Consider the following 13,139-nt stretch of genomic DNA (forward strand, 5'->3'; position numbering starts at 1 on the left):
CATTTAGGATGTAAAAGATTGTTAAGCTCATTGAGCACTTCCAAGTTCACATCTAAACCATGTCCCTAAGTGTAGTGGTTTGGTCCAAAATACTCATTACTGTTTATCTGCTGTGAGATAAGAATTAGGAGAAATGCAAAGCAGGCACCAAACTTGAAAGAGTATAAAGAAGTTTATTAACAGACCTAAAAGAAGGGAGAAAACAAAAAAAAAAAAATTATACCATCTTCAGAACTCTCCTCCTCCCCCCCACCTTCCTCCCTTCTCCCACTGACAATGTGAAAAGACAACCCATAAGATGTTCAGTCTGTTTACCACTGCCATAATAACCTTGTTTAGTCCATTTAGAAAGAGAAGTCTCTTCTTGCTCATGCTATGAAAACAGTATCACAACGAGACAGCCACCCACTTCCAAATATTGTTCAGTCCATTTAGGAAGAGGAGTCTCTCTGCCTGTGAGTCCCTTCCCCCGACTTGCAGCTTGTTCAAGGTCACACACAGATAGCAATTGGTTTTCCCGCGTTCGAGGGTCCACTCTTGAAGTTTGTTGGGGTACAATTTTAAGGTTGAGCCGTTCAGAAACAAAACCAGAGGCCCTTCTCCTTCCCTGGGAGCAAAGGGTCTTCCTCATCTTCATTGTTAGGACTATCTCTGGGAGCATCTCTAGGAACTGAGGTTTTCTCCTTTCCCATTTGGAGAAAAAGTCCTCATCTGGTTCATCTCTAGGGACTGAGGTTTTCTCCTTTCCCGTTTGGAGCAAAAGTGCTCATCTGGTCCATCTCTCCCTGTCCAAACTTCTCATGAAATTACAGCTGCGTCAGCATCTGCCTATCTCAGCGCAGGTGCTTTTGCTTACGAGCTGAACACTCCACCCCCCATATCTTCATGGAATTACAACAGGATACTCTGATATATCAGCTTCACAACAGAATTTCAGCTTTAAGCATCTCCTCTCTCTCTTCCCTAGGGTTTTCAGCTCTTCACAGCAGTAAAAAGGGTTAATCTCACCTTGGCCTTGCAGCTTTGCAGCTGGAATGTTGAATCTTTCTTATCGCAGTGGAGAGGGGGGAGAGCCGAGATGCTCCGGCTGCCCAAGGCAAGGCAGTGGGGGGAGTTCCATGGCTGGAACAGGTCCATCGACTCCAGGATGGCCGTGGCCTGGCCCGGCCTGGCCCGAGCAGGGCTTGGCCGGGCCCGCTGGCCCCCACACGGGGCCCGCAGCCACCTGTCCCAGCGCCGGAAACGAGAGAGAGCTTGGAGGGGGAGTTTGCCTATTCTTAAATGTGGATCACAGAGGTGATCACAACTTTAAGTGGCTTAAAGAATTGTCCATATTCAAACTGGCCAGCTGATAGGTTCTATCAGTTCCCAGAGGAAACTGTAAGCACCCCTTAAGAAGGACGTCCCTTCCGGGACTAGGCTTGCTAACCTATGACACTAAGTGACACATCTACAAGTCTTTTAAATACCTTCAGAGGATGATTTCACCACTTCCCTGGACAGACTCTTCCAATTCCTGGCAAAACTTGGTGGAGAAATTTTTCATTTCAGGTATTTGTAGAGAGCAATAGGTCTCCTCTCAGCCTCCTGTTCTCCAGACTAACCAACCAAGCTCCTCATCAGACTTGTGCACCAGATCCTTCACCAGCTTCATTGTCCTTCTCTGGATATGCTCCAGTACCTCAATGTCCTTCTTGTGGTGAGGGGTCCAAAACTGAACGCAGGATTTGAGATGCAGGCTCACCAGGCCAGTACAAGGCAATGATCACTTCTCTGGTCCTGCTGGCCACACTATTGCTGATACAAGCCAGGATGTCACTGGACTTCTTGGCCACCTGGGTATACTCCTGGCTTATGTCCAGCTGGGTGTTGACCAGGACCCTCAGTCTTTTTCCACCAGGGAAAATGTCCCCAGTCTTTTTCCAGCCACTCTGTCCCAATCCTATAGCACTGCATGGGGTTACTGTGACCCAAGTGCAGGACCCAACACTTTGCCTTGTTGAACCTCAAATAATTGGCCTCAGCCCATTGATCCAGCCTGTAGATCTCTCAGAAGAGCCTTCCTACCCCCCAGCAGATTGACACTCCCACCCAACTTGGTGTCATCTGCAAACTGACTGCAGGTACATTCAACCCCCTCATCCAGATCATTGATAAATATATTAAACAAGACTGACCCCAATACTGAGACCTGCAGAACACCATTTGTGACCAGCTGCCAACTGAATTTACGTGCATTCACCACCACTGTCTGGATCCAGCCATCCGGCCAGATTTTAACCAATGAACAATGCACCCATTTAAGCCATGAGCAGCCAGTTTCTGAAGGAGAATGCTGTGGGAAATGGTGTCAACGCTCTTACTAAAGTCCGGGTAGACACCAGCCACGGCCTTTTCCTCATCCACTTACTGGGTAGAGATCAGGTTGTTTAAGTAGGACTTGCCTTTCCTAAACCCCTGCTGACTGGGTCTGATGCCCTGGTTGTCCTGTAGGCGCAGCATGATGGCACTCAAGATGATCTGCTCCATGACCTTCCCCAGCACCAAGGTCAGGCTAACTGACCTGTAGTTCCCCAGATCCTTCTTCCAGCACTTCTTGTAGATTGGTGTCACACTTGCGAACCTCCAGCCCACTGGGACCTCCTTGGTGAGACAAGACTTCTGGTAGATGATAGGTAGGCTTGGTGAGGACCTCTTCCAACTCTGTCAGTACCATTGGGTGGATACCATCTCTTCCCATAGATCTGTGTGTGTCTAAATGGAGTAACAGATCACCAGATCATTTCCGCTTGGGTTATGGGGGCTTCGTTCTGCTACCTGTCCCTGTCTCCCAGCTGAGGGGCTGGGTACCTAAAGAACAGCTTGTCTTACTATTAAAGACTGAAGCAAAGAAATACCACAGCCTTTTCCTCATTCTTTGTCACGATGTTTCCCTCTGCATCCAATAAAGAATGGAGATTCTCCTTTTATTCCTGATGTATTTCTAGATACATTTCTATTGTCTTTTAAGTTCTTTTTGGACTTTAGCCCTTTTAATTATCCCCCTGCATACCCTCATGACATCCTTGTAGTCCTGCTGAGTTGCTGCCCCTTCTTTCAAAGCTCATAAATTCTCCTTTATTTCCAGAGTTCCAGCCAAAGCTCTTAGTTCAGCCACGCTGGTCTTCCAGAACATCCTATCTTTCAGCCTGCTCCTACGCCTGTAAGACTTCTTTCTTGAAGAATGTCCAGCCTTCCTGGACTTCTTTTTCCCTTCAGTAGTGCCTCACAAGGGACTCCCCCAACCAGTCTCCTAAACAGGCCAAAGTATCCTCTCTGGAAGTCCAAGGTAACTGTTTTGCTACTACTCTATCATTTTTTGATTGCTGTGCCCAAGACGGCTTCCAAGCTTCACATCACTCACCAATCCTCTTTGTTCAAAAACAGTGGGTCCAGTAGGGCACCTTCCCTACCTTACCACCTATGTTAGAAAGTTACACACACTCTTGGAACCTCCTAGACTGTTTCCTCTCTTTTGCGTTGCATTTCCATCTGTTAAGTTGAAGTTTCTCAAGAGAACAAGGTTAGCAATTGTAAGACTTTTCCCAGCTACTTATAGAATATTTCATCTGCTTCTTCATACTGGTTGGGTTGTCTATAACACTCCCACCATGACACCTTCATTGTTGGCCTTTCCCTTGATTCGTACCCATACTCAATGCTATTGACACCATGTGACAGTTTGAGACAAATTTGGAGGAAAATATCCTCTGATAGGAGGCAGGTTACAACCATCCCTCCCCCACCAGGTTGGGGGAAAAAAAAATTTCCTCAGAGGAAAGTGAAAGAGATAAAAAAACTATTTATATAACAAACACACGGGAAAATAAAAATAATGCTGAATGATAAAACCTCTCACTGTGGAGAGAAACCTGGGAAGATTTCAGAGTCCTTCTGTAGGTGTGGTCTCTCTCCTCCTCATCAGAGCTGGGTTGGTGTGGGCCCACCTCCGGGCCTTTGGTGGAAAATTCTCCCAGTGTGTTCTTATGTTGTTGAAATAGTCCAGAAGAGAAGAAGGGAAAAGCTGAAGGCCCAGGAAAACAAAGTTCAACCCTCCATATCCCTCCTAAGAAAAAGGAGCCGAAAGCTGGCTGAAAAGCAAGAAGGGCGCTTCCTCCGCTATTCTCGCTGCCACCACAGAGCACAGAGGAATGTGTATCTGTGTCCTTCAACAACTGCTTTGAAAAGTTCGCTCAGTTTTTTCCTCTCCTCCCTTTCGGGCTCAGTTTAAAGGCACAGGACTGATATCTGGGCATAGAGCATCGGTAGGGGATACACACCATAAAGTCTCCCCAAGACACACCTTCATTAAGCTCTAGACAATCAAAACTTTCCCTAACATACAGGATTATTTCTCCTTGCCTATCCCTTCTGAAGAGTTCATAGCCATCTATTCAAGCATTCCAGTTGTGCAAATCATCCCACCATGTTTCTGTGATGGCAACTGCATCACAGTTGTGCTGTTGCACAGTGGCTTCCTGTTTGTTGCCCATACGTTGGTGTAGATACACAACAGCCGAGTTATTGATCCCACTGCCTTTTTAGAGGAAGAACCCCTAATTCCTATATAACCATTTTCTCTACACGAACTGGCAAGTGTTTGCAGTGATTGCACCCAATCAGATAACTCTCAGATCCATTTTTGCTGTAAATCAGAGTCCTTTTCTATTGTGTGTCAAGTGCACATGCTTGGTGTTACAGTGCAAATCCACATAGCTTCACTCCCCACTCACCACCTCAGAGCCTGGATCGTTATAGGCAAGCTGCGGTAGAGCTGTGTGGCGGTTCATTCCACATTTGAATCAGAGTTGTCTTTGAATCAGCTATCTTTGACAGCTAATACTAAAGAAAATATTAAAACATGATTTTTATTCAACCAATGCTATTTTTTCTCCTGGAAATTGGACAATTTTCCTATGAATTTTTTAGACTACATACAGTAACTTTTAGCTGTCTTTAAGGGAGAAAAAATCTTGAAAACTACTCCAACTAGTTTTCTGCACTAGTTCTTGAAGGCATTTGGGACAACCTCAACAAGTAGATCCTCCTGGCATTTGACAACTGTGGTAAATGAGAAATTTACATGCTACAACTTCATAAATTCTGTCAAAACAACTTGATATCAGTAAGTGCACACATTCAGCCTGCTGGAAATGCCTGCTGGAATTTGACTTACCATAAACCTCCATGTAAAAGACAGTCATTTTCAAGGTCCTTAGCTTCTCTCCAAGGTAGAAAAAGATACAGCCCTTTAGTGCCCTTTGCTTTAATGTTTGGGGTTTTTTTTTCCCTCCACAAGAATATCATTTAAAACAAAACATTTTCTCTTTTCCTTTATTCCCATTAAGCTAAATGCAGAGGAACTCACTGTCAGCTAAAATTGTATTTAATTCATAGTCCTGTGTCTAAAGGAACACAGCCAGGCAGGAAAAGGTTCTCAAGTCTTCACACAAGGTGCCCTTGGGATGCCGCCCAGACTACAGTTGCATGATTATACTCTTCCCACAAACATGAGCCCTAGGGAAGCAGGAACTGAACTTTTGTTTCATTACAAAATAAATAAATATAACCACTGAAGCTTTACCATTGGAAATGAAGAACTGATGCTGGATGCAAAAGAAGATTGGAATTGGAAACTCATCACAGATAAGAAAGTAGAATATGGTAATTTCCATGTTTCGTCTCTTGAGAGCTTGTCAAAATAAATATATTCAGAGACCACATGCAGATGCACTCATCATTTTAGGCATTGTGCAAAACCATATGTAAAAGGGATTAGCACAACAGAAATAAACAGGCCTTTTCTTAGTTCTTTCAATGACATAGTGGAAGGAAGGAGAAGAATCTCCCTCCTAATTAGAAGAAAAACAAATGAAAAAATTACTGGACTAGAAAAAAATAAAAAAAATGAAAAGCAGAAAGAACATTCGAACTTTCTACTGAACTTTTGAAAAGAAATCACAATGAAGGGATTGTAGTAGATATTCTCAGAGAGAAATCCAATTTTTCTTCACTCAAGGAAGAACAATTTTTTTCTGTGTCCATGCCAGCATCAATGCTAAGACATCAGTTATATTTTCAAGGTATCATTTGTTTTTCATTCTAAGATAAAGAACGTTCTTATTACTATGTTTGACTGATGTTCACGTGTTATTTTGATGAAAGAGAATAATTTCTGAGGATGTGTAAGGTATCTCCACCATTTTACAACCTTTAATAAACATAATATCTGTGTTTCTTGTATCTTAACACTATCAGCAGTACATATTGCCATACCGTAACCCAAATTAACTATTAAAAAAACGTGTTCATACTTTTGAAGTAGATACTTTTGGTTTTTTTTCCTTTGCTTATGGAAAGAATTTTTGAGAAATAGTAACAGGTGCAGCCAAATGCTGATTCCTGACCTTCATGATGCCTAAGCAGAGAACACAAGGGTGTCAGCAACTTCACCATCACTGGGTCATTGGGTCAGTGTTGCTGCCCATTCAGAGCCATCCTGCCTTTCCTGCAGTGGAGCAATGAGAGTCCCCTAGTAACGACTGTAACTCCTGTTTGTGAACTATGGTGGAGATGGTGAATTCCTTGGCTTTCCAAATTATGCAGCGTATATATGTTGCTTTCACTGAGGTGAGGTTCTTGGTTTATGGCTCATAGAGTCAGAAAAAGGGATACCACCACAGGATTTCTGATATACACTACTTTAAAATAGTCCATAGGAGAGAATATTTGTATAATGTTACATCCGAGGTTTTCCAAATCACGTAGGTACCCCCATACCTCAGGCCTATATTCACAGAATAATGGAATAATTTGAGTTGGAAGGGGTCCACAAGAATCATCATGTCCAGCTCTTAAATGAAAGGCCCATACAGTGATCAAACCCACAACTGGTGTTATTAGAGCCATCCCCTGACCAACTGAGCTAAGGCAGCTCTTCCATAAAACTTTTAGAAGTTTGTACTCTTTTAAGAGTACAGAAGAAGCATTCCCTAACCCCTTTGTAAATCCAGGCCCTAACTCACATCAAATTTTAATTAACTGCAGAATCCTCTCTTTCTAAGGACTTTTTTCATAGCTGTGCCATTTTTCCATAACACCAGAGACGATCATAAAACAAGGTCCTGTTATTAGAGTATAAAATGTATTTTATAACCTTAATTTATGAAGGCCTGTTGAAATCAATAGAATACCTCAAAAATTCATGCTTCATCATTTATTGTAATTTTGCTTACATGTAAGAGATAAAAACAATTGTCTTGTAGGTCACAGGTCACTAAATATAAACCAGATACCCTTGCTTTTGCCCTTACTGAGTTGTGCTTGACTGAAACACAGCTTCTGGAAAGACATTCATCCTTGAGATGAGGCCATGGAGAACCTAATATTTCCTTCAACAGTATGTCGTCTTGCTCAATATCAGTCCTATGACTATTCTTCAATATTTTTTCCTTTGCATATTTGGCTTTAGCTTTCATAAATTGATTGTGTCTTCTCCTATAGTACGCCCTTTAGATATCAGGTTTTGTTCTTTTTTTGTTTTTTTTTTTCATATATTTCTAAGCTATCAATAAACACTTTAAGTAAGTTGCCTCACTGACATCAATTTTATAAGTCAAACTGATTGAAGTCTTCAGGCAAACCTTGCAAACCTTGCAGTCTTCATTGTAAACCACCTTTTTTTGGTTCTTTTTCCTCCACACTCTTCAGTTTCCAACATCACCTCGAGGATCTGGAGACCAGAACACTGTGAAATATAGACATTAATCCATACATTCAATTGTTTTAATTCTACTTACTGCTTAACCTGTTTTCACATGCAGAATCTCCCAAGGCCTTTTTTATTATAATATTAAATTCCACAAAAAAGTTTTCAACAATGAGTTTCTCAAATTAAATACTCACATCCATATCCACTACTTCAGTCTAGTTTTAACTGACACCATTTCAGCATGATTTGTGTTCATGAATTCTATATTCAATAAGCATTTATGAACATTTTGACTTACATGATTTCTTATTTTTCAGGGTCTCACCTTTGATCAACTCCTGCATGGTGCAACAGTCTCCTTAACAGCAGTGATTTCAGAGGAGTTGCCACTTAATGCAAAATTAAACTAATATACTTCCAAACATCCTTGAATGTATGTTAATGATGCTTGGTTTACTATTAATGTAGACTCCAGTGGGAGAAGCAGGATCAGTGCATAAATAAAATGGAACAAATTAGGCAATCTCTCTTCAGTGATGCGGCTCTCTTAAGTTTCCCAGGGAAACTCAGGACTAAACAAAAATATATGTAATGGGGTAGGAAATGGCCCTGGGTTCTAATCAGTGGTTTTAATAAGGTTGTATTCAAAGATTTGTCTGTCTCTACTGAAGTTCACAAATTTTGCAGTGTGAGAAGTTCTCCATTTCTCAAGGAAACCTGAACAAATTTGGAACAAGCTTCGTTCCTTTGCTACAAGGAAAACACACATGGGCCCAGCCCCAAAGGGACATCTCAAAGGAGCTGGTTAAAGCCATCAGCCTGTCTGGGCTTGCAGGACTGAGAGCTGGGGCTACCTGTGTTGAGAAGCAGGTCAGCCACACCAACATACACACTCAAAAGATAAACTCCTGTTGAAGTTGTAGCTGAATGCCTTATCTCCCAAAAGAGGACCAAGGAAGCAAATTCACACAGACAGTGGAGCTTGTGCAAGGGCCATCCAAGTAACTCACAGTAAAGTATTAACACAAAACTCATGATAGAAGTGTCTGGGGAGCCCCTCCACACCCGTGGGGTTGAGTTCATAAGGCATCTCTCATCAGTGACAAAAGAGAGACATTTTTAATAAGTGGGGTAGAGGAGAGAAAAACATCCTGAGAATCCCCTGTCGTTTACCTTTTACAAGTACCGAAGTCCAGAGGCTGAAACTCAGTAGAACTAAACCAGAATTGAAACATTTTATATAAATAGTCTGACTTGATGCCCCTTTATAAAATGGGAAAAAACACCATGAAACACTGGCTGTTTTCCCCCCTGCTGCCTCTGCCAGTGTTTTTCCAGGTTCCAGGGTCAGCATGCCATGAAAACCCCTGACCTCTGGCCAAAATGCTCTCACACTGTTACCTTTTAGCTGTAAGTGTATTCATCTTACAGTTTGACTGGACCTTACTAGATCAATAGGACTAAGCTTTTCCTCACTGGGAGATATGTTTGCCTTTATCTATGGCTGAAAGTTTTTTGAGTATTTCTAGGCTTATTTAGCTCTTCAGTTGAAAACAAAGTACCCTGTCAAAAAGAAGACAAACATTTGAAAGCAAACTGTACTTTCATCACACACTTTCTTCTATAAGCTTCAAATCAGTGAGAGACTTGTGGCTGTATACAAACAAGTAAAAATTTTTGACCTCTGTCCTTTCTAATAAATATATTAAAAGACAAAAAGCTTTTACTTTTCTTCCCATGAGTAAGATTTCCTTCCCTTTGAAGACACTCCATCAAGATAAAATTCTCTTACATCAATATACTTTCACATAAATATACTTCATTTTGTTTTCATGTCAATCTAAAGGGAGTAAGAATGGAACACTATGAAGCTGTGCTACTTGGTATAGAATAACCTCAAGCTAAGAGAGTCTTCAATGAAACCCTTCAAAAAGGAGCATGGATTTGAATTTAAGAATGAGAAACTTTATATTCACACCACGGCAGATGAAAGAGATGCTATCTGTAACATGAAAGCTTTAAAAACATTAAGTCCAAGGTAAACAAAGAGAAGTACAAGCAAGTGTTCAGCAACTACACTGGAATTTGCAGCAAGATGTCAGTAGTCAAAGGAGCATCCGTTCAGGCTGGCTGAGGACTGTGACACCATGACACCTTCCATCTGCATTTGAAAATGATTTTGGCCCTGAGATCCCAGGGTTCCTGTTCTGGTGAATTTTTCTACATGAAACATGAGGGCAGAGATTTTTCTTTTTTCAAGTCAGGGGATAAGGAAAGAATGCACTTTATGGATCAAGTTCCCTTTTCTTCCACCATCTGCTTCTGTGTAGAAAATTTAAGATGGTAACATGAGTGAAAAACAGAGCTTGTAGGACCTAAAGGTTGGCAAAATTATGAATAAAGGAGAAGTTTCCTTGTCCTTAAAAATGAGAAAGGATACCTCAAAATATATGATACCTGGGTAGCATTAGCTAGGATTTAAAGGAAACCTGTCTGTAAAGGCAAAACTACACCAAAATGACATGATGGTCAAGATATAACCCAAATCATGGCCAGACCTTCCAGCACCCCTGAGGTTGTATTATAATGTCCATTTCCTTTGTACTCCTTCAAACCATTCTTTTCCTGAAACAGACAATTTCCCAGTTCTTAAAAGGTGAGATACATGTGTTTGTTTCACTCAATTAGAATATCTCCATATTGAAGTTAGAATTGAGAAAGACTTCAGATGCTTTTTACCCCTTGACCTCTGTGACAAAGATAATTTTTTTTATTGTGTTCTATGGGTGCTTTCTGCAGTAAGTGAAGTTGTTTCAGCCTTAATAAGCCATTGGGTTGGAGACCATTTTCCACATCTGCAAGGAAAAAAGCTAAAATTAAATCTCACAAGGGCAATTTGCTCACTGAAGGGGAAGTTTTTTACTTCTCAACAGTGACACCTCTTGATATTCAGCAGAATATTACTGATAACCTTCAAAGATAATTTAATGTAGTTTGCAGGCAGTGCAGTGTCTCCCAGACGAAAGGTTTTTCTTTCTTGGTTTGTTCAGGAAAAAGCTCAGCATCCAATCTATTATTCCAATATGAGATGCTCAGGAAATGAAAAAGTTTATAGGGGAGCAGCTCAGAACAGTGAATCTGTATCCCCAGAAAATGCCTTTGTCATGAAATTAGAAAGTGTTAAAATTGTCACAAAAGGAAAAATATTGAAAAAGACATTTTATCACCTTTGAGCTTTTCTTCTGAAGTGTTAATATTTTTAATGTGATTGTTGAAATCAATATCTACCCTGAAAATTTCTTATGCATTCAAACCCTACTGTGTCAGAATTTTTTATTATCAAACTTTTCCTACACATAGCTTCTACAAAGTGCTATACCCAAAAGTCAGCAAAGAATCTGAATACTTGCATATTCAGTTAAATAGAATTTGTAATAGCAACAATTGAATTTATTAACTCTTTAAAGTACTACTAAAATGCAAATGAAAATTAAGATTTTAAAAGGCTAAAGAACTGAAAGACTGAACTAAAAGTAAACCAAGTCTAACAAGTATCCTTCCACCTGCATATGGAATACGGCATTTCTTTCTGTTAGCTGCTTTAGCTGGCTCTGAGACTATATTTGGGATCTAGCCACAAAAAGTTTAAATAATCTTTCTTTCTGGGCCAAATGCTGAGTGTTAGAACAAGAAATTCTGGCTCACATTTATCTCTATAACAGATGTTGATTTGCCAGCTGAAATTTGTTCATGCATTTTACAAGTAAGTGCACCCTTTTGCCAATTCAACAGAAGCATTTGTGAGAAATCCAAACACATCCATTTCTGTTGGAGCTCTAGCTTTATTCTGCTCATGGTACAAGTTCATTAGTGAAATAGCTGTAGATCAACTGAAAATAGCTTGGCATTTAGGTATCCTCCACTGGCATCAATTAGCATTATGGAATAACAAGATCTATGAAGAAAATCTCTGGGGACTATAGCATAGATAGTAAATGCGTGAACAAGGAGTTAATTCCTAGCTAATAAATTCTCAAGACACTGAAATGACTTAATTGTGAAAGGGTTTAGTAATTTAGTGCCAATAACAGACAGATTGCAAATTGGAAATTTTATTTCAAAACCAGCAAAAACTGCACAGGGAGAGGGTAACAGTAAAAGAAAAAACACTAACCTAGAGGGAAGAAAATTTGAAAGCTGTAGGGAAGATTTAGGACCAGCAATGTTTTTAAGGGCACACTTTTTATGTCTGTCATTATGTTTTAAGTGGAGCCTTAAACAATGCCTACCAGTAAAATGTTGGTACTTCATTGTTTGTAAGAAATCAGCTGCTACTTTTGTCTAGTAGTAGAGTAATACTTGGTGCTAAAAATCTGGGATGCATGCTATGCCTGCACACCATAACAAAACCCTGCTGTCCAAGCTTTGCAGTATGTCTTGGAAGTAAACAAATGTGAAAAAGCACATCAGACATGGAGAAAACAAAACCCCAGAGGTAAGACACATAACTAAAAATGCTCCTTATTTCTGGGCAGTGAAACTTGCCATTTTAATGATGACAAGGTTGTCTGTTGAAATATTTTGAGAAAACTTATTTGAAAAATCTTTTGGCCTCAACCTCTAGATATATACACATGGGGACATTGAAATACAGCCAGGAATATTTTAATGCTGATTTTTGGAATCACATTATAGCATCCTACTTATTTTCAGGATCTAAAGGAATTAGGAGGATAAAAGTATTTAATTTTGTGAGTTGAGTGCTTTGTCTGGAAGGGGATATATTCCATTCCTCTGCAAACAAGATGGGAACATCTTCATATTATGAACCCTGTAAATGAGTAAGGACCCACAGATTGGACTTGTTGTTTTTGGGGGAAGAGACACTTCTCTCTGCTCAGTCCATATAACTAGATTTAATTTTTTGAGCAGAATTCAGCCTGTGAAGGCACATGCACACATGAAAATTTGTATCCACATAGGAGAGACACATCCACAAAGGAAAGAAAAGTAAATTGCCCCAGCAAATATAGCACAATATGGTACTTTGAATCAAACTAACACAAAAGCGGAGACTAAATAATCCAATACCACTGGAAACTAAAGGCAGCTGAAAGCCAAAAATTCTTTCCTTCTTTGGCATCTGTTGACCTGTACATCTGATAACAACAGATTACTCTAATTTCTTTTAGATTAGTCAGAAAAGCTCAAATTCTTGGGTATAAGACAATTCACCAACACTCTATTAATCAAAATATCTCTTTAAACATTCATCTAAACACAGTGGTATACCAGCCTAGTTTTCTAGTGGATTTTTATTTTAAGTAACTTTAGACACTTGAAAACATTTAAACATCTAGTCTAAGCTAGCCATCTGGGCTGCAGTTGT

This window comes from Corvus cornix, chromosome 3 (assembly GCF_000738735.6).
Source record: "Corvus cornix cornix isolate S_Up_H32 chromosome 3, ASM73873v5, whole genome shotgun sequence".
In the NCBI taxonomy this organism is placed as follows: domain Eukaryota; kingdom Metazoa; phylum Chordata; class Aves; order Passeriformes; family Corvidae; genus Corvus; species Corvus cornix.